The sequence below is a fragment of the Euprymna scolopes genome, chromosome 7 (genome assembly GCF_053919585.1).
Source record: "Euprymna scolopes isolate OS-2025 chromosome 7, ASM5391958v1, whole genome shotgun sequence".
Classification (NCBI taxonomy): Eukaryota; Metazoa; Mollusca; class Cephalopoda; order Sepiida; family Sepiolidae; genus Euprymna; species Euprymna scolopes.
In genome coordinates this window covers 171,544,755-171,568,419 of record NC_136488.1, presented here as the reverse complement: position 1 = coordinate 171,568,419, position 23,665 = coordinate 171,544,755, and the positions used below count along the sequence as shown (strand labels likewise).

General features: G+C 34.9%; 1 protein-coding gene across 1 annotated transcript in view; it reads right to left on the bottom strand.

The window, feature by feature from the left end:
* Nucleotides 1-23,665, bottom strand: part of LOC145280148 (uncharacterized) — a 276,844-nt gene that overhangs the window by 29,954 nt on the left and 223,225 nt on the right. The gene's annotated exons all lie outside the window — the stretch shown is intronic.

The window sequence follows — 23,665 nt, the reverse complement described above, 5'->3', positions numbered from 1 at the left end:
CGACTGGAAACAATGCCGAGATAAGAGGAGAGCACATACAGCGCCTAGAATTCCCACATGGTCACCCATCTGGTACTAGCCAGGCTCAACGTTGCTTAACTTCAGTGATCTGACGAGACCGGTGTGTTTACCGTGATTATATATATATATATATATATATATATATATATATATATATATATATATATATAAAGGTTACTGTGTGTGTGTTTTGTGTTTCCTTCCTCATATGTTCCGAAACGGCTGAACCTCTCTTTTGTGAATTTTACACAAATCTAATTTATATGTTTGACAATGGTTTTAGATATGTTTTGTACAGAAATTCTTCCGATTAGTATCATAAATTGAAAAAAAAAAAAAAAAACGATCTTAAAAATAGCTTTTCCCTCTATAAATAAAAAAAAGAACAATTTTTACACCGGCAAAGGGAGATAATAAAATTTCAGCTAATAATTTCTTCTTAAAAAAAAAACAGATTTATTATAATCTGGAGATATATCTTATTGGTAGAGCATTCAACTACAGATCGAATGATCCCCTGTTCAAGCTCGGGTATACCACACCATTTTATTTTATTTTTTCTTATTAATGAATTCAATTTACAATAAAAGAAGAGTACCATTTAAAATCGCTGCAAATCATTTCTTCATTTCCATATTTTAAAACTAAACATGAAGCAGAAGTGACCTTTCCAGGGCATTCATGATCAAGCCCAAATATCAGCTGACGTAATGTTGTAAACAAACACGGTTGGAATTTGATGGACGACATTATCATTATTATTATTTTTATTTATTTATTTTTTTTTTGCGAATTATTCCCCCAGGTAAATTATTCCTCGCAATCTATAATAATCAATGAAGGATTGATTCTATAATAATTAGGACTAGGACAACAGCATATTCTTTTCATTGTTTTGACTCTTGAGTTGTGTATCTGTTGATATCTTATATGCTTTTATATAGAGTAATGTGGTTCTCGGTTGATTAACTTTGTCTAACTGTGTCGGATATATACTAAAGAGTTAAAACAATGAACAGAATATGCTGTTGTCATATCTCTAATAATAATACATATGCACTCTGTATGAATTAAAATGTGTTTAAGTGTATTGTACAGCCGGGCAACGCCGGACGTTAAGCTAGCATATATATATATATATATATATATATATAAAGTGATGATTGTGTAGGCGTGCAATAAGTAATGCCCCTGGCCCACTTCCAGTGGTCTGATCTAGCTGAAATTTTGCATGTGCAATAATTTATATCTCTATGGGTTATGTGGCAAATTACAGCTCTGAACTAATTGTGCTTTCTGTTTGTGTTTGAACTGAGTCAGGTGTGAAACGGAGCCTGTTGAATGTCGAGCAGTGATCCCGTTTTTGTATTTGAAAGGACGTACACCATAGGAGACTTTTGATGAAATGAAAGAAACTTATGGTGATAATACCCCATCATATGACCTTGTAAAACGCTGGTATCGTGAATTCAAACATGGCCGGAAGTCTGTGGAAACAGCTCCCAGACCTGGTCGCCCCTCCCCTTCTGCCATTGAAGAGGCATCTGTCCGTCAAGTTGAGGCTGCCATTTTGGATGATCGGTGCATTACTATTCGTTAAAAGCCCAAGATGTCAAGATTAGTACAGGGTCTGTGGGAACTATCCTTCATGACCATTTGCATATGCATAAGGTGTCTGTCAGGTCGATTCCCAGGTTGCTCACACCATTCCAGAAGCGAGAACGCGTCGAGTGCTCGAAAATGAATTTGGAGACGTGCCAAGAAGATGAGTCAAAGTTTTTCAAAACATTGATTACACAGGATGAAACCAGGGTTCATCACTATGATCCAAAGACCAAAGCCCACCCAGTCAATGCAGTGGAAGCACTTGGACTCACCACCTCCAAAGAAGGCAAAGGTGTAGCCCTCTGCTGGCAAGGTCATGCTCACAGTCTTCTGGGACCAGGACGAAGTAGTGATGACAGATTTCCTGGCAAAGGATACCACAATTACAGGAGCCTATTATGCTTAACATTTGCGGAAATTAAGGGAAGCTATCAAAATTAACAGTCGGGGCAAGATCAGCAAATGTACCCTCCTCCTGTAGGACAACGCTCCGGTCCACAACTCGCATGTCACCAGATCAGAAGCACGGGCATGTGGTTATGAAATCCTTCCCCATCTTCCCTACTCTCCTGACCTTGCACCCTCTGCCTTTCACCTCTTCCCAGCCATGAAGTTGTTTTTTGAAATGAAAGCGTTTCCCAGATGATACAGCATTGATTTCTGAAGTCACATCATGGTTGGAGGACGAACCTGGGATGTTCTACAAAAACGGTCTCCAGAACTGCATCAAACGATGGGAGAAATGCATAACTCTGGGTGGTTCCTATGTAGAGAAAGACTAATAACTGTGCCAAGTTTCGTTGTTCTACTGCTATGGGAAGTGGACCAGGGGCATTACTTATTGCATGCCCCTCGTGTATATATACTTGTTTATTGTTATATAAACATGCTCACATCCCGCTGCTACAAATAGCCACTTGTTTCAATCAAACAACAGATATCATCAGGCAGCGACTTGACTATTCAAAAGTTCAATGAATAATCTTCATTATAATTCATAATTATTCATTGAACTTTTGAATAGTCAAGTCGCTGCCTGATGATATCTGTTGTTTGATTGAAACAAGTGGCTATTTGTAGCAGCGGGATGTGAGCATGTTTATATAACAATAAACAAGTATTATCAGCTCTTTTTATTGAGCACTATCTAACAACCTCGTTGAATTCATTAGTCCATTACTTTTGAATATAAAAAAAAACGAGTATATATATATATATATATATATATATATATATATATATATATATATATATATATATATTTATTTATATGGGGAATATGCTTATTCAATTATATTTCATCTTTTATTCATACCAATCTTTTAATGTATGAAGTTTAATGTAACTACAGAGCATATACAACTAAATGACAAAAAGTTTATATTATTTCATTTATTGCGGACTATTATTCTCATCTTTTATTAGTTGTTGTTTCACGATGTTTCGGCCAACTATTCCTCTGGCCTTCGTCAGGTGGTAACCGGATAGGAACTTCGAATCTCCTAACTGCATAATAAAAGGTGAGAATAATAGTCCGCAATAAATAAATTAATATAAATAATACTCATCTCAATAATGAATTCCAATTAAAATAATATATAAAAAGTTTATATTCCAAATCCCAAATCTATCTTACCGTTTATTTCTTTCAGCATGGTAAAGTAATTGTTTGTTCCTTGCTAATGGAATCAGAGATGGCTTCGTAGCCGGGTTCGAATCTCCTGGCCGGCAGTAAACGTGACTCTCTGCACTGATGATTGCCGAAAGGATGAAACACTAGTGCCTGTAGGTATTAAAAATAATTATAATAATAATGATTAGGTTAACCTCTTTAAGAACTCGGCTCTTATTGCCGACCACTTTACATTGAAATGAAATAATTCGATCACTTAAGCTCACGTGCGCAGACCATGATCATGTGATCACTCTCGGCCTTCTTGAATGAAATTTACGCTTTATATAAATGTTAATTTCATCTATATCATCGCCAGAGTTAACGTTGGCCGAGTGGTTTGTTCCTTGCTAATAGAGTCAGAGATGGCTTCATAGCCGAGTTCAAATCTGCTGACCGGTGTTAATCATGACTCCCTGCACTGATTATTCCCGAAAGGATGAAACACTTGAAACACTAGTTCCTGTAGGTATTAAATCTGGTTATACACACACACGCACACACACACACACACACACACACACACACACATATATATATATATATATATATATATATATATATATATATATATATATATATATATATATAGTTTTTTATATTTAATTTCATTCAGGAAAAAATAATTTTTTTAAACAAAAAATTATTATTTAACAAAGAATACAATATTGAAAGTAATTTCCTTAATCCATGGATTTCCCTCGGAGAAAAAAAAAAACATTAACAAAATATTAAATATAATTTTGCTATTCAGCACATATATAGAAATTATGTCGAAGATTACATCCTTTTAAAAGACACAGAGAAAGAAAATAATGGTTGAAATAAAAAAAAAAAGGATATGAGAATGGTATATATATGATCCAGAGTAATTGGCAATGATCTTTTGGGAATGGAGAATTAAAGATTTATTGTCTCATTTTTTTTTTTGTGGTGCAAGATCAGTAGAATATATCCGTAGAAAGTCGTTCTCTTTTATAAAGTAAAATCCAATCGTTTAAAATGAATATTCCAATTAACGAAATATTCTTGATAAAATCAAGATAGTTGGAATTTTAAAAAGTTCAAATCCAATATTTTAAGGGAGGATTTAACATAAAGATAAAAAATGAAAAAGATACAAAAAAAAATTAGACTTTAAAACTAAACGGTATGTTTTAAGAAAAAAAAACGTTTAGGAATATTTTTCTGTGTCTCTAATTAAATGAAGAGGACAAATGAAAAGAAAAAATTAAAATCTGATTTATATTATGACTAGCGAGGGGTACCCGGCGTTTCCCGGGTGTTTGGGGGGGGGGAGGGTTAAAAAAAAGTAAGTATGAGGATCGAACCCGAACCGTTGACGCAAAGTTGTAAATTAAAGTGTGAAAAAAAAAAAAAAAACGTGCGACATTAACGAGTGCCCCACCGCGACATGCTTACGGAAACACGTTTGAATTTATTTAATTACTTGGATTTAGCAGGTGCCCGTTTTAATGAGTTAATGAGGTCAAGTTTGACTGCGGGATAGTATTCATTTACTGCTGAACGCTTTTCCCCCCTCCCCCAAGATGTTATAGGAAAAAGACTAACCCACATGCGGCGAGCGACAAACATTGAATATTTATCTTCCCGAAGTCGAGCAAATTAAATAGACAGGCGAGCTTCGTTGTTAACTGTGAGATATTACGATTTATATGTGATATAAAAAGTTTTAAAAAGTTGTGAAGCGAGCGACCGCTTCTCTGAAAAAAGCCTTTTGTAGACATACAGAAAAAGCGAACACACATACAAACATACATTTTCGCTTTTATATTTATTGATTAAGTGTTTAAATAAGAGGGAGGGGACAAAGAAAGAAAAAAGAAAGAGAAAGAAAGGCATAACGCGAGTAAGTTTTAGTTTAGCGCGCGGGTAAGAGTAGTATCGAATTGAGCGCGATAGTCAACGAAAATAAATCAGTCAAAGGCGAGACTGGAAAGGAAGTGTATATGAAAGGGGGATGATAGAAAGCGTAAGTGGAAGGGGTGTAAATTGTCTGTGAAAATAGATGTGACTAAATCAGAGTTAACATTAAATTATTAAAATTATTGCCTGGATTAATGCTAATAAAACAAAATAAAAATTAAAACTTGATATAGAAACATATAAGACGGTTTATAGTAGTAAAAATTGTTAGCAATAAAAACTTTATAATTAGACAATCTTCAAAGTATTATAAATATTTTTACAAATCTTAAATGTATAAATTACTGTTGAAGTAATAGGGTAGGGTTTTTTTAAAATGTCATATTTATAAACAATATAATTATAAAACTCAAATGACCTTGTAACGAGTGATGTAACCCACTTTCCGGTTTACGATATCCGGTTGCGCATGCGCGCATAAACATTAACCCATAACAACGTAAACAAATAAACACAAATCGCTTCTTTTGCAGATTTTTACCTACGCACTAAAATATTAACGTTATTATTTCGAAATTATTGTTTAACACAGGAAGAGTGGGGGTGTTTTGAAACTATTTATTATTACAACTATACTGTCGCTATTTTCTTACAACTAAACAACTTTAACCCGTCTACAAACATAAGAACAATTGTAGAAAAGCCAAGAATACTACTACTACTACTACTACTCTCTACCCATCCCTTTTTCTTCCTTCCTTCCTTCCTTCCTTCCTTCTTTCCTTCTTTTTTATTTTTTGTTTACATTTGTAGATACAAAATAGTTGTGTGAGAACGGTGAATTTGTTGACACTTTTACTAATCTGTTTCAACATTAGTTTTATTTTATTTTATTTATTTAGGTTTTATTTTTTTACTTCAGGTTTTATTAATTTTTAATTTTTATTTTTTTAGATTTTAAGTTTCTATAACTTGGTTGAAGGATTCCAATATGGGTTTTTCATTCTTATATTTCTCATCGGTAGGTTCATGTGCGTTTTTTTTGCTGCTAAATGACTTTCGTCGGCGTTCGATTCGTAGGAAAATCATGTTAATTTTTCGATTTTTGAGCGAATATTCGGAAAAATAGGTAACTTTGCACGAATAGGGAGGATTTTTGTTTTCATGTTTGAGTGATCCGTCCGTGATTTTTCATTTTAATATACTTTCATAGAAATGTTTCTGTTGTGTCAAAAAAAACTATTTTCTTTACGTCACAAGTGTCACGCTCATACATGAATTCCATAGCTAATATAACATACTGACCCAACGGGTCACGGGTAGTCTAGTATACTATAAAGCTAAAATATAAAATCTACAAAGCTTAAAGATCTAGAATAAGAATAATATTAGTTAGAATGCCTGGAATAATCATTTTAAACGATGATTAGAACTGCTATAAATTTAGATATAAATAAGAGATTTAAGATGATTTCATTAAAGGAATATTTATCTTATTTTTAAAAAATATAATATTTAAATATGAATAGGAACAAAGGGAGTGGTGGAAACTAGGAAGCTGATTGGCTAACTAAAAATTCAATGCTTATATAAAAACGCGAGACTACAACAACTCTTCGCATAAGCCTGACAAATCCTAGTGTGGATGAAACGCGGAATATTCTGTATAGCTTAATTGCCATATATATTTTTTAACTTACTACTATATATATATATATATATATATATATATATATATATATATATATATATATATACTAGAAGGGTGATCAGACGTTGCCCGGGATTGAATGATGATCAATGAATATTTAACACTCCTATATTTTTGTTGTCATCGAAATCCGTGAAATCACCGGGGACGAAGCTTCACATGCCTCCATGCGGTAATTTAGTCTAAAATATGTTATTCTACATTGCACTCTAGAGAGCCTACTGTTTCTTTTATAAAAATTTGTTATATTAACTTGTTTCCAGTTAACAAAAAGAAAACATTAAGAAATTTATGTACAGGATTTGAACCTACAGACCACGTCATGCAAAAAAAAAAACAAAAAAAACAAAAAGAAAACACGTAAGTTTTCAAGTATTATAAAAGATTTTTGCAGTAAATGAAAAAAAAATTAAGAAATTTACGTACGGAGTTTGAACCTACAGACCACGTAATACAAACATTTTTTCTTTTAAACTATGATATCAATTTACCCACAGTAGAATTTTTCGGTCCGTTGTTCTATCGCTGTTGCTGAGCGATGACATGGAAAAAATGGTTTTACCGATGATGGATAAATTAAAATAACGGTTTCGATTATTGGTAATTATCGGGGGTATTCTGAGACAAAACTTCACTCCCAGACTTATACACTAAAGTTCTGTAGATTTTAAAGAAAATCTTTCAGCCGTTTCGGAATCTATAAGGAACTCATTCACACACACACACACACACACACACACAAAGTTGCATTTAGGTATAAAATTAGGTATAAAAGTTGGTATAAAATTGTTATTTATTTAAAAAAATATTATTGCTATAAAAAGTTTTAAGAAATGTAAGTTAGGCCCTATTTATGGAATAAACAAAAAGCGGTCAACTTAAGCGAAAACAAATTCCTGCTATCGAATACATTGTCTGACTCTACTTTGAACGGCTGCTGGCATGGCGTTCCTAGATACTTAATTCCTTTGTATCAATGGGTTAGTTGCCGATGACATTAAGGAAAGACACCAGTCTGCGAAATCAAGGGTGGCTTTGTAGACAGGGCCACGGCTACCGGAGAGGAGGCCGGTGAACATGACAGCGTGACGTCATTACCAGATCAACATGTAGGTAAAAGGTGCCTCAGGTTTTCTGTATTCAACCACGTGGCCATGCTAATAGGCATAAAAAATATTTTTCGTTGCCTTAAAGAATGACTGTGGTAATTTTATAAAGGTAGTCCAAACGTGCATGTATTTTCTTCTCCTAAAGAGAAAACCAGTTCTCCAATTAGATAATTATATAACTGCAATTATTAAAATTGCACATTGGGATAATTTTAATCTGACAAAATATAATAGTAAGTGAACTTGTTTTTGAAGTTTTAGGTCTATCGAAGAAAGTCAAATATTTCATTTGATTTATTTTTTTAAACTGCAAAACAAACAAGTTTTATGTGAGAATATTTTTCAGCCCGTTTTTTTAATAATAAATAAAACTTTTCATTTAGTATTTTCAAATATTTTAAAGTATGGAGTATTTTTCCCGAGTTTTTTTTTTCTTTGTTTGTTGTTGTTGTTGTTTTTTTTTTGTTTTTTTTTTTTGTTTTTTTAACCAAACCGATCGATGAATTCAATATTTTAGGACCGGGCGTAATTTATTTTTTTGGAAATATATTTAAAACTTAAAGTTTTTGTTTGTTTGTTTTATAACATTTTGTCTGTAAATAATTTACTTGACTGAAATGAGAAATGAAAGATGAAATTCTCTAATCTCTCCCGAGACATATGGACACAAATTCATCTTAAAAATTCATTAACTAGTCAGTTTTAATTAATGTTTTGATATGAACTAAAAAATAAAGAGTACATTAAAATTTAGTTAACATATTTTGTTGTGTTTATCGTATAAATAAATATTGTTTGGTATTTGTGCAGTGTACGCACCGTGCTGAAATAATAACATACTTATTTTGAAAGTCATCATAAAAGGGGGAGCTTTCTAACTATTCTGCACTTTCACAATTTGATGAAAAAAAAAATCCCATAAAAATGTAATTTAACTTGAAAACACTATCTAAAATATTGCACGGTGCGGACACTGCACAAGCACAATTATTATTATTATTATTATTATTATTATTATTATTATTATTATTATTATTATTATTATTATCATTATCATTATCATTATTATTATTATTATAATGTATATATATATATATATATATATATATATATATATATATATATATATATATATATATATATATATATATATTAGTAAATTCAATTCTATAAGAGGAGGCTTATCGGGATAATATAAAGCTCAACAAGTTTCATTAGAGCTTATATAGGATTATGATAGAAACCCTATACACCTTTTTACATTACAGTCTATATTATACGCTCCTCATTTATCTTAGAATTCGATATAACTCCCCCAAACATCATCTATAATTTTTTTATTTATTTTGTTCCTGATGAATCCTACGCTAGACGTCGCATCCCCATTATGTTACCTAGCATCTTCTGATGAGAAGCATTAGGCTTCGAAATAACTTGGTATAAAGAGTCCCCTTTATCCCCCAACTAAATGTTTGTATACCCTTATTGAATAAATGAACCAATCTATATTTACCAATATATAGTTTTGTGACTTCATTTTCCATTCTTATTGTTTTCCTATATATATATATATATATATATATATATATATATATATATATATATATATATATATATATATATATATATATATATATTAGCGAAAATGCTATTTCAAAATAAGGTCGACCAACGGACATAGTTTGTCATTGAGATTTACAGTCGCATCTAATGGTGAAAAGTCTGGGCGTCTGCCCAATATTGAAGTAAACACGTCTCGTATCTGCGGGATGTTATAGAAAAGAAGGCGACTCCCGACTGGAATCGTGAACATAAAAACGTTAATACCAACTTGAGAATTACTTGGCGGATCGCCACAACACATCTGCATATTGTTCAGCAGACTTATATTATGAATCGTGACGTTGGCAATTTCCCCATCCACAAACGCTACATCGTTTCATATTCGCAAAGTAAAGAGCATTTGAATGCAATTAGTTCATCTAATTCGAATCATTTTCCAACATCTAGTGCGCCCATTAAGTCTGGTTCATGTGTAACGTTATGTGGCGTTACACTCGAACCATGTTTGTTACACTTTAACTTCTCTCGGCGTCCTGCAACGTCGATTAGAAACAAACAAAAATAAATAAAAATCCGGGTCAGCATCTTTTCCTTTTTAATAAAAGCATTCATTAGTGTTACTCTCCTCCCGTCTCGCCATCGTCCATCTCGTCCGGTGTACATTTTCCTTTTCCAACCTCACGCCGGCCGTTGCCAGCCATTTCTTGCCTTCGAGTACATGTGTTGTGTTGTTGTATCATAAAGGGGGTCGTGTGTGATCGTCTAGTCAGATTTAACGTTGTGTGATCATCAAGTTGTTCTGTCTATTTGTTCATATGCCGTTGTGTGTGTGGTACATGTAGTTTTCAACATACCTTCGCGCGTCGGCGATATTGGTCCATCTGGAATCATCTCGTGTCTTGGAGGGAGACTGGTACTTTTTTGGGGGACGAAGATTCAATCACTCCAAGACAAGGAATTGGTGTATCACGCAAGCCAAAGATCCACTTCCCATCTTTCTGTGAGACATCTGGAAAGTGAATCTCTGGCTTGCATGGTACACGTCAGTGTCCCCCTCCCCCAGTGAAGGGGAGGAGACGTCTGTGAAGTCTTCCGTCGTGCTCTAAGACCAAACCAAATCTCCACGATTCAGCTAACCTGATCACGTGACTCCACGCAATCCGATCAGCTGATCCTGACTTCTGGTCAACGTGTCTCAATATAATTTACACACTCCTCTCTGTCTCTCTCTCTCTCTCTCTCTCTCTCTCTCTCTCTCTCTCTCTCTCTCTCTTTCTATCGATCTATCTATCTATCTATTTCTCTCTCTCTCGATCCATTCTCTAACACATGTCCATTTTCTTCGACGTCAACTTTGTTTTTCCGACCACGTGGTGTATTTTTTCTCCTGTTTTTCTTCTCACGCACACTTCCAAATTCACATATGCACTTTTCTCAATTATCTCTGCTGTTAATTTCTTCGCAAGCCAGTCATCCTCCGCTGCTGCTGATATTTTCCTACGCGTTCATATGTATTATGTTATATATGGACACGTACAGAAGATAAAGAGTGTGTGTTCCATTATCACATATATATAGTTCAGCTATATTCAAGAATGTATAATTTAGCGCTTTTTATTTATTTACCAGCAGTTTAGACCGGCTTTTCTCAGGCACTATATACTTTCCATAATTTTATGTGCCTATGTATGTATATATATATATTAAAAAGACTAATTCATATCCAGGTAACCTACATCTAAAATCTCAAGTGCTTAGGCCCGGACGAGTTTGGTAGAGTCTGCAATGGTCAACTCTTTCAACTTTTACCTCTTGGCAGTCAAATTTTCGCCCAAAACCTAATTAAAAGCTTGCTCTGAATACTCGTTGTGTAAAATTTCAGATATTTAGACCCCAAATTGGTTGAATAGTTTGATAGAGATCGCAAAGGTAAAATCTTTTGAACTTTGACCCCTTGGCAGCCAAATTTTCGGCCAAAAACATATTTAAATGCTTGTCCTATTTCTGAATACACTTTATGTAAAATTTCAAATGTTTAAACCAAAAATTGGCTGAGTAATTTGATAGGGACCGCAGAGGTAGTTTTTTTTTTACTTTGACCCCAATTTCAATCCATTAACATTTATTTGGGGGGGGGGCTCAAATCAAATTAAAAAGTTTGATCCATGTCCAAGGAACCTACATCTAAAATTTCAAGTGTTTCGACCTAAAGTTGGCTGAGGAGTTTGATAGAGTTTTCAAATGTCAAATCGTTGAAGTTTGACCCCTTGACAACCAAATTTCTGGCCGAAAACCGATTAAAAGATTTTCCTAAATCTCAATGCCCTTGTGTCACATCTCGAGTCTGTAGATTGGAAATTGTCAGAGTAGTTTGGTAGGGAAATGTATAAACACACACACACACAATTTCACTTTTATATATAGATTTGTCAGAAATGATAATGAGTTAAGATTAGACATAACTAGCCACGCTACGACTGTCCATTTTTCGCAAATTCAATCAGTTACTAATATGGTAACTAATCAACTCCACTACCGTCTCTTATGCACATCACCGTTCACAAACACCTACAAACATTTGTAACGTTATTCTTTAACTATCATTAGTGTGCCTGGGTGACGGTAAAAGACTCTGCTGAGAGAAAGATTGGATATGTAAATTTCATTGTTTTATGAAAAGCGACAACTCAATGTCACTTTGAGAAAACATGTAACGAAAACATGATTTCGTTTTCAATGCAAACGAATGATGACTCAAGGTTAGAGGAGAGATGTTGAGTACGATGTTATGGGCTTGACCCAAGCTGTTATGAGAAAAGCGCCTGCAAATCTACAGGTGCACTAGAGAGAGGGAGAACCTCCGCTGGGGTGACGTAATTGGATACGATTGATCCAGGGGACAACCCCGGTCTCACCCCTCCCCTGAGTATATGAACGAGGCGCAGAGTTGAAACTGTCAGTTGGAGCAGAGTTGAAGCTGAAATTGGAGTCCGAGTTGTTGAGAGTCTGAGATTATATCTCAACTTGTACAGATTCTCCACACCCCTCTCTTACCAAATCAGCCCTACCGCAATACCAAAAGAAATCAACCTATCGACTCAGCGGAGTCTGTCAAAACCAACATTGAACTATGGACAATTGTATATAACTATATATTTGTATATCTTATCTTGAATTTAATCAGTAGAATAGAGCACCGAATTGTTTTTCTTTTGTGTGCATGAAATTGCTTTCTTCTAGCGCGACAGATCGACGAAGCAGCGACATATCAACCTGATTGCGAAATTAAGACCAACCAAATCGACGGGTCCTGCGACACTAAGACACTTCGCTGGCCTGTGAAGGACGGGTCACAAGAGAAACCCTTCTATAGTAAGGCAATTTTATTTTTGCAGACTCCCCTTTTGAGGAGAGCTGGTTATCTTCCACATTAAACCGACCTTGTGTCACTTTTTGTTTCGTGGGAAACAAATAAATAACCAGTCAATATCTGGTTGATCAACATAGGTCGTTTCTCGGCTACGGCGAACAACCTTTTTTTTTTTTTTTTTTTTTTTTTTTGCAATACATGTTCTTATTTTATTTTGCCTTCTGTTTTTCTTTGTAATACTTTAACAAAACTATAACAAATATCTCATTTTTATGCTTTCTTAAGCTCTTTGTCCTTCCTTTTTTTATGCCCTTTTCCTTCATTACTTTCTTTCTCTATTTCAATATAAACTATTTGTTTTCTTCCCATAAATTAAAAACAATTTCCGTTTTTAGTTTAATTTTATTTCAATTTTTACTTCGTTTAAAAATAAACATGAAATATGATCTTCTGATAACGATTGCTTTTGACGATTAATACCTTACATTTTTTCATTATGGACTAAGCTTTTGTATATGCAATATCGCCTGAAGAGGTCCCTAGTTACAAGTAATTAGCTGATCGAAACATGCTCATGAATGTGTAGCGACATATTAATGAACGTGTGTGTGTGTCTGTCTGCCTGTGTGTCTGTGTACATTTTTCTTCGCAATAACTCTTCTTTTTTTTTACATAGGCATCACCACATTATCAAGGCCAAGAGGCCACTCAAGGATAAGGATTAAAGAGTGTACAGTAGAAATTGGACATTATAGTAATCATTAGTAATGAAAATTTGGTAAAGTTGATAACTTATACGGAACGGCTCATCAAGAATTTATTTACGTTAGACTTGAAGACAACCATATTGTAGTCAGCCGGAAAGCAGGAAAACGGAAGACAATTCCACAGGCGTGCAGTTCTAAGAAAAAAGCTTTGTTCATGGAATCTACGTTTAGGTTTAGGCACAGATAAAGAGTGGGGGGAATTATTGATAGTGTTTACAGCTAGACGAGTATTTCTTGTGAAAGTTTGGCGAGGGGAGACCATAGATTGAAGCTCATTCGAACACTTTCCATGAAAATAACGATACATCAGAGACAAACTCGCAACATCTCTTCTGTGAGATAAAGGTTGCAAGGAAGAGAAAAGGACATCTCCTACGAGGCTACGAAGTCTATTTTGAACTCTATCAAGGCAGGCCAAGTCCTTTCTAGCAGCTCCTGCCCAGATGTGGCAACAGTATTCCATCCTTGGACGTACCTGGCTCTTATATAGATAGAGAATAGCATCAGCAGTGAGATATCTACCGGATCGATAGAAAGAACCCACCATTTTTCCAGCGGCCTTGGCAACAGATTTGATGTACGTGTTCCATTTAAGATCAGGAGTAATGGTCAAGCCAAGAAGCTTGTCAAAACTTGAGGCCTCCTGAAGACGAGAGCCATTCATTTCAATTGATGTCAGATGTGGATCAGAATGTTGATGATGTAAAGAGAGAAGCTTGGTTTTAGATGCATTAAAAGTAACCAGCCATTCTTTACCCCATTGTACTACGTGCTCAAGATCAGAGGAGAGAGAATTGGAGAGAACTTGGTCGTTTACTGTCTTAGATGTGCTACCATAAATGGTAGTGTCGTCAGCATAGATGTCTACAAATGATGTAAGGATGTGATTTGGAAGATCATTAATGTAGATCAGGAAAAGAGTTGGGCCCAGGATGGACCCCTGAGGGACACTGGCATTAATACTGTGAGCTTCTGATTTTTGCCCCTCAACTACTACTCTTATGAACCTATCAGAAAGAAATGATTTAATAATTGAGAAGACATTTCCAGCAATACCATAGCTAGAGATCTTATGAAGTAAACCTTTATGCCACACCCTATCAAAGGCCTTAGATATGTCAAGAGCAATTGCCCTAGAAAGGTTGCCTCCGTCGAGAGATTTGCTAATCCTATGAGATATAACTGTAAGCACATCTGCTGTAGATCTAGCAGAACGGAAACCATATTGAGTGTCACTAAGAAGGTTATTTTTGTTGAGATGGTTGATTACTTCTGTATTTAACACAGATTCCAGCAACTTACTCATGACGCACAAGAGACTTATTGGCCTGTACTGAGAGGGGGATGAGCGATCACCTGAATTCTTAAATACAGGGCATACTGATGAAATTTTCAAGGGAGATGGGAAACTATTCTCCTTAAGACAACGTTTAAACAGTTTTGTAAGTATGGGCGCTAGTTCAGGTTGAAGTTTTTTGAGTACTATAATTGGAATACCGTCGGGGCCAGTTGCTTTACTGGAATCAAGGTTTTTGATTAGCTTGGCAACATCACGTACAGATATACGTATATCACAACTCTGTCAATTTTTAGTCTACAGACTTGAAATTTGATATACAGGGTATGGAGATTTGGGAAAATCTATGTGATCGGGTTTCGGCCAGAAATTTGGGTGTTAAGAGGTCAAAGTTCAACAATTTGACCTTTGAGAACTCTACCAAACTCTTCCGACAATTTTGGGTCTAAACACTTGAAATTTTAGATATAGATTCATTGGACATGAATCTAACTTAATAACTTGATTTGAGCCCAAAACAATAAATTTTAAGGGTTTAAGTCTTCGGTAAGTGGAGAAGAAATCCTTACTGACTGAAGCAATTTTTATTTTTGTTCCTATCTAGAGTACTCCTTTTGGGGAGCTGGATTTTCCCCACATCAAAACCGACTTTGTGTCTAACACTGCCCTCGTGGGGAGGCAGTTAAATAGTAACCTTCGCTTGGGCCCAGTTGAGTATTGCCCATACTCCCCCGGGAAGTTCAGAACTTTCTGGGAAATCTTCTTTCGGTGCCGGAAGAGCCTCGTTAAGAACATGTTGATAATTTGTGCAGCGTTAGCACCTAAAAATGAAACATTATTATTTGTTTTTTTTTGTTTTTTTTGCTTTTTTACTTCATATTTTTAAAGGAATTTAACGTTACGTTTAATACCTACGGTATTTCTATTTATAATAAATAAAAATTCCGTCTGAATTAAAATATAATATTTGTGCGCATTTTACGACCGAGCAACGCCGGACGACCAGCTAATTAATTTATATTTATTGGTAAACAAGTTAGTTATTCCATTTTACTCCCAGGCAACGCCGATTGTATGAGGATAGTTTATAAAAATCTGAACAATCGATTGACAAAATACAAAAATCTAATTACGTCACAAATTTGTTGATAACGTTTATTCTTTTCAAAAGAAATTTGTAGGGAAATAACAAGTGCGTTCTCTTAAATCAAAATGATTATAAGGGCGTTTCTGATATCACTTGTTTAAAATAAGTAAATAACCAAAATTAGGGTAGGGGGTGTCTATCTCTGTCCAGGTGCAAACGAAAATGGCTACAAATGGGAACCTGTAATTTTATTTTAAAACGAATGAAACTCCGTAAATGCCGCGTCATTTCGTTTCATCCGGTAACCCTAACCCTAACCCTAACCCACATTTTTCATTTCTGTGATGTTTTTTGTGTCATTGTTTATTTTTATTATTGCTTTTAAATCATACATTATTACTTTATTTATTTATTACTGTTACGTTTCTCGACGGTGCTTACCTAGGTATGTCTATTGATATCTTTGCCCTACTACTTTAGAGCTAACACGCATACGAAAACGGCCAACTTCAGAAGATTTTTTTTTTTTTTTACACAGTGATCACCACTTATCAAGGCCCGGAAGCCACTCAGGGATAAGGGTTATTGCAAGTACATTACGTTAGTGTGGAGATTTGATGAAGTGTTTACTTAAGGGGGCGGTTCATTAGGAATTTGTTAACATTGGACTTGAAGACATCCAAGTTGTAGTCCGGTGGGAAGCAGGCAGACGGAACAGAGTTCCACAGGCGTGCAGTTCTAAGAAAAAAGTTTTGTTCATGGAATCCACGTTTTGATTTAGGCACAGATATAGAGTGGGGGAAATTTTTCACAGTGGGTTCAGCTAGACGGGTGTTTTTCGTGAAAGATTGGCGAGGGGGGGACCAGAGATTGGAGTTCAGACGAGCACCTGCCATGGAAATAACGATAAAACAAGGATAGGCTCGCAACGTCTCTTCTGTGGGAGAGAAGTTGCAGGGTAGAGAAAAGGGCATCCCCCACTAAGCCACGAAGTCTATTTTGTACTCTGTCAAGGCAGGATAGGCTGTTTTTAGCAGCTCCTGCCCAGATATGGCAACAGTATTCCATCCAAGGACGTACTTGGCTTTTACTGTTTTTACTGTGTTCATATTCTGAGGGCCACCATAACATTATATATATATATATATATATATATATATATATATATATATATATATATATATACACACAGGGGGGTCCCAAAAGAAGCTGACGGATTTGAAATTTAAATTCAACTGAAAGTACCTCTCTACAATAAATATCGACTCCTTCATCGTGTAACGACTCATGATGACTTTAGTAAAGTTAATCTAAATGATCTGAAGCATTTTTTTGCTAGTTTGATGCTTCTATTGTTCTATCTTATATTTGATCAATTCAGCTTCTTTTGGGACACCCTATATATATATATATATATATATATATATATATATATATATATATATATATATATATATATATATATATATATATATATATGCATATATATATATATATATGCATATATATATATATATATATATATATATATATATATATATATACTAGCAAAAGTAACCGTCGTTGACTGGGTTCAAAAACAGCCTACAGAAAATGGACTCTGATTTATGAAAGTATGATAGGTGTGTGTGTGTGTGTGTGTGTGTGTGTGTGTGTGTGTGTGTGTGTGTGTGTGTGGTCACGAATATGCTCCTATATGGTTGACTATTTTAAAAAAACTGATTGCATATAATGATAGAAGATGTATCGAGACACAGGAATGGGTATGTTTGATCTGGCAGAACAGTGCTTCATTAAAATTGTGGGGTCTGCGTTCGCGCCTGGTCCGCAAAGTATGGAAATAAAAAATTTAAAAATTTAAAAATATATATATATACGAGCAAACAGTTAATAAAACATGTTAAAAAACACTTTGAAATGAGTTAAAAACATATTTAATCTGAAAAGGAAACACTAGATAAGTGGATAGTGCTTAATCCGCGGAGTTTCGAAGAAATACTTTCCTTCTCATCAGAGGGTAGGAATTAGCAAAATGCGGGATCGGATTTTGCATGCAAAAGTATTTGATGAAACAACAAGTAAGTCAAAGATCTTACTTGAAAACAAAAAAGTGAAGCAGGGGGAATATGGTGATGAAAAAGGTGATTACACATGAATGGATAGTATATATATATATATATATATAATAAATTCCACAGCCAAACAACGTCGCAGCCCACAAGAGCCATGACAGTCAAAGAACCGGAAGTCCAAGACTAACTGATGAGCCCAAATGAGGGCGAAACTCGAGTCTTGGACTTCCGGTTCTTTGACTGTCATGGCTCTTGTGGGCTGCGACGTTGTTTGGCTGTGGAATTTATTATATATACAATCTCTCACATTCTGAAAATCCTATCATAAGTTGCTCGCTTGGTTAGCATTGCTGGATGGCATCGTCCTTTCGAGTTAAAACTCCTACTTGTGAGCCATTGATTGGGGTTATTAGCTGGTTGGATGACCGCGTCCCTTGTTGAGACGAAGTAGGTTCATTTCACAGTCGGATTTCATCGCGGGTTGCTTGATCTGTGTTGGTTAATAGAAATTCTTGTGTGCAGGGCGTTTGCTCAGTTGGTAGAGTGCTTGCCTTGCATGCAAGGTTTCGAATCCTGAGTTCGGATGTGTCCAACTGATGAGCCCAAATGAGGGCGAAACTCGAGTCTTGGACTTCCGGTTCTTTGACTGTCATGGCTCTTGTGGGCTGCGACGTTGTTTGGCTGTGGAATTTATTATATATACAATCTCTCACATTCTGAAAATCATATATATATATTATATATATATATATATATATATATATATATATATATATATATATATATATATATATATATATATATATATATTCGGTGGGGAGATATCCAAAAATTGAAAATAATTGAATTTCAAAAAGGGTTGTTGATAGTTCTCAATCATAAGAGAGCAAGTTATATATTTTTTAATTTTTTATGTAAATACAGTCATATCATGCTATGATGTGCAGACCGTTTCAATCATATTAGATATCATCAGGCAATCATATTAGATATCATACACGCTGAGATTCATTTTGCCCCCAAAATTTCAGATCAATTTAATTCATACCCTTACACATCGTGCCCTTATGCTTTGTTCAAAATCAAAATTGGATGAGGAATTTAAAACCATCACTGATACGCTATGCAAGAATGGGTACCCTCTTGGTGTGATTAGGTCAGTTATGCAAAGAAAAATAACAGAGTTTTCTGAAACTAAAATTCAAACAGTGAATAAATGTCTAATATGCCTACGTTTACCGTGGTTGGAGACATAAGCGAAAACAAAAAATCGCATAAGCAAATCAGTTCAACAGTGCAAAATGTTATTTCGCTTCAAATGTGCGTGTTCTGTTCTCTACGAGAACGTTAATACCATCTTCTCAAAAAAATATCTTCTACTCCCCCCATCATAAAAATAATGTAATTTACAATTTTGAATGTAGTTGCAGAGCCAACATGTGGGTCGAACAGCATTACGATTGGATGGAAGAGTCCAACAACACGTACTTGTCAGCACATACGGGTCTTCAATCACTAATTACCTCATTAAAAACCTGTCATGTGCAGCGAACTTTAGCACGAACTCATTTTCAATCCTGAGTCGTGATCACTCAACATTCCATTTAAAAATCTTGGAGACTGTTCGCGTTCGGTTGTATGTATATATATATATATATATATATATATATATATATATATATATATATATATATATATATATATATATATATCTACATAAGATTTTATAAGAAGATATAATATTTTGTGTGTCGCTTGTCAGTATTTACTTCGTTATGCTCAATACGTGCATAGAGATATAGAGTAAGTTATAGGAATATGTGGTAATTAAGCTACACAGAATATTTCGAACAATAGAACAGGAAATAGAAGTTAGCCGAACCTTTGTTTGAGTGAAACTCAAGGTTTAATACCAGTCAACGATAAAAGTGATATGAAAAAAATCCCACTGAGAAAACAGCAACTCTCCCCCTTTTGTCAGAAACATCGTTCATAGACTGTAAGAATTAAAGGATAAGGAAAGCGAGAACTATAAACGACGTCTTAAATCCCAGAAATCCATTTAAGTAAAAAGGAGTTATTCTAAAAGTAACCTCTTATTTTTAACTAAAAAAATAAAATAGCTACGAAGACGGGAATAGTACCATCAAAATGGGCGACATTTTATGCCCCAGAATTTATTTTTCTACATAGTCACCACCATTCTCAATGCACTTTTGCCAGCGATGGACGAGGGTCTTGGTGCCTCAGTCGTGACTGTGCTGACATCAACTGCATTGGCTTCATAAACGTTAAACAGGCGCCGATGAATGCTGATCGGTTCAATTTTTTTCTGCTTGAAGGAATTCAATGACGCATCCATGCTTCTGACGCACGTCTATGACAGGGGTTGCTTTCTTGGATTCTCACAACGTCAATATCTACAACAGAGAGATGAAGCTTATACTTTCATTCATCATAACACTGCCATTTGCTGATCCATTCAGGCGGAATAAGAAAATAGGAGGCATTACGTTTGAAACGACCTTCGAACCGGATCAAGGCAATATAGATATACAAAAGTCTAAATATATTTTCATAGTTTTAAAATTGTGAATATTTTTGTTCGCGAATATCTTCAGAGCCGTGAAGTGTGAATTCATTCGCGAAATATAATAGTTAGAATGACAGACATAAAAAACCATTTGAACGAATTATTTGAATCATTAAAACTTCATATGAAATATTCTCAAATAGTTTATTGATATCGAGTTTCATTTATGTCGGTTTATCAGTATTTATAATCGTCGAGCCATTTAATTTATGCGTTTTTTTTGTTTTCATCTATGATAAATCTACGTTAAATGTTGACGTAACATAATATTTGGGTGACATCCATGTTTCATTGGCGGGAAAATGTAGACGCGTAGCAAAAGAAATTGTTAATTCATGATTCAAACTTAGCCGCGGTGATGGGAAGGGAGACAGCGTCCAGGCCATTGTTGAGATGGCATTTACCTGTTGACTATGGGATAGGTTTAGTCATGACTAATTTTAAGAAGTCAACGCTCCCAGGCTTTGCCTTCTCCCTTAGAGGAGTAGATTGATTTATTACTAATCGCCTGAGGTGATTCTACCAGGAAAGGTCGACAGGCTGCCCGGCATTTTGTTCGTGTAGGGCACTAGCTCTTCCAAATAAACTTCCCATTATCTATGTCACATCATCTTGCAGTGGATATAATTATTTGACTCTGAAGAAAAAGAAATCACAACCAATCAAATTTAAATTCATGAATTTGAAAAAAAATTTCTAAACGTTTTATACTGAACAAGCAGGGAGACCCGGCGTTCCCGGAATTGAATGATGATCAACAAATTTTTCACACTCATTATTTTTATTGTCATCGAAATTGGTGAAATTGCCCATTTTTTTTTTCAATCAAATCGATTTGATTGCCTTCTCTAGTTGAAGGACCTGCCATAGTGCACCGGAGGGAAGCTTCACATGCCTTTCGCAATGTTTTAGTTCACAATGCATTGTATTTTATATTGCACTGTAGAGAATCTACTGCTGATTTTATAAAATCATTTTCATATATAATGGCTTAAATTAAAGTTAAAAATGCAAAAGTCAAGTATCATACTTCAGTTGTGCTCTAAACAGAAACGTTTATTTCGAACACGCCCCCATCATATCAAAGAACCTACTGTTGATTTTATATGTCTAACCTTACTGCTTGTGTGGTGATAATGGGTTGGATTTAAGTTTAAAATGAAAAAGTCAAGTATTGTGCTTTAAACAGGAACATTCATTTCGAACGCGCCTCTATCATATTAAAGAACCGACTACTTATTTTATATGTCGGGCCTTTCGGCTTGTGTTTTAATAAAACTTCTCAAATGCACTTGTGATGTTAGGTTGTAAAAGGTGTTAACTTTGATCATCAGATTATTTGGATTATAGACCATCGATTACTGATACTTATCGAAGACAACCCCTATCTAAGAACACTACCTTCTTGTGATCTTTTATAAAAATCGGCCCAGCCGTTTTCGAGTCCATAAGAAACGAACTCACACGCACACACATACACACACACGCACACACATACACACACATACACACACATACACACACACGCACACACATAGTTCCTTTCATATAATAGTAGAGATAGAAATACTAACCAAGTAAATCGACGAATACCCGTCCCAATGCGAGTAAAATTAATTCCCAAAAAACTTTTTTGCACCATGTTTGTTATATCTTCTCATGAAGTTTAAAATCAGCAAATAACGCTACTAATCCTTATGTTTACAATCCTTCTTCCAATTTTGATCAAAGTTTATAACACAATTTGGATTCTAAAACAAAAAAAAACCCTAATATTTAAGGCTTAAGAGGTCTTAAGAAATTGAAAAATAGAACTTTAGCTTCATTTGTGTCTTACAATTATATATGAAATGTTATGTAAATCTGAAATATCTGAATGTCCATTTTAAAAATAGTTTCGGATCATTAAAAAATATATAAAATTTGAGGAATCGATTATCGATTAATGCCGATGACCAATTGTTTCGATGTCAGAAAATTCGAAGATATATGAATTTTTTCTGAATGATTTAAATCACTTTTTGTCGATATATAGAATAGTGTCAAATGTGAAAGTAGCCTACATTCTTTGCAGCAGATTTGACAGTATCTTCTATGTATTTATTTTTCATTTGGGCTGGTGTATCTGCTGCTTGTCTCTCGCTCCTGGGCAGGGTTCAAAAGAGAGTCGCCAACCTGATAGGTCCTAAACTGTCATCTAGGCTTCAGCCTCTGTCCCATCGACGAAATGTTGCATCCCTCTGCCTGTTCTACAAGTACTTTAATGGTGAATGCTATGACGAACTACCAGCACTTATACGCCACCGACGTAACTACCCCGACAAACTCGACAAGCGGCTGTCCCACCCCTTTACAGTAGAGATTCCTAGGTGTAAGAAAGCCTTCTACTCCAATAGTTTCTTCCCCAGAACTGCTAGACTTTGGAACTCCCTTCCGGGATTCTGCTTTCCCAACTGTACTGACATGCAGAAGTTAAAATGTAATGTGAACAAACATCTTGCTACTCATTTCCTTTCATAATGCCCCTGCAACTTATGTCCCCGATAGTAGCCCCTACTTCCAAGTTGCACTGTGCCTTGTTTGGGGTGAAAATTGATTTAAAAAAAAAACTCATACTTAGTAATTACGTTTTGTTTGAATATTTGAAACTGAATCAACATTAGACATTCATATTATCAAGTTTACATGACGCTAATATTTTTCAACAATGTCTACCTCTACATAGTGCTAAGGATCGGTGCAGTGGTATATAAATATATGTGTGTGTGTGTGTGTGTGTGTGTGTGTGTGTGTGTGTGTGTGTGTGTGTGTGTGTGCATGTGTTGCTTTTATTCAGATTGAATGTCATGTCCTTTAAAAAGATACTAGATTAATTACCAACATATTTGCACGCACGCAATTTGCAAAAATG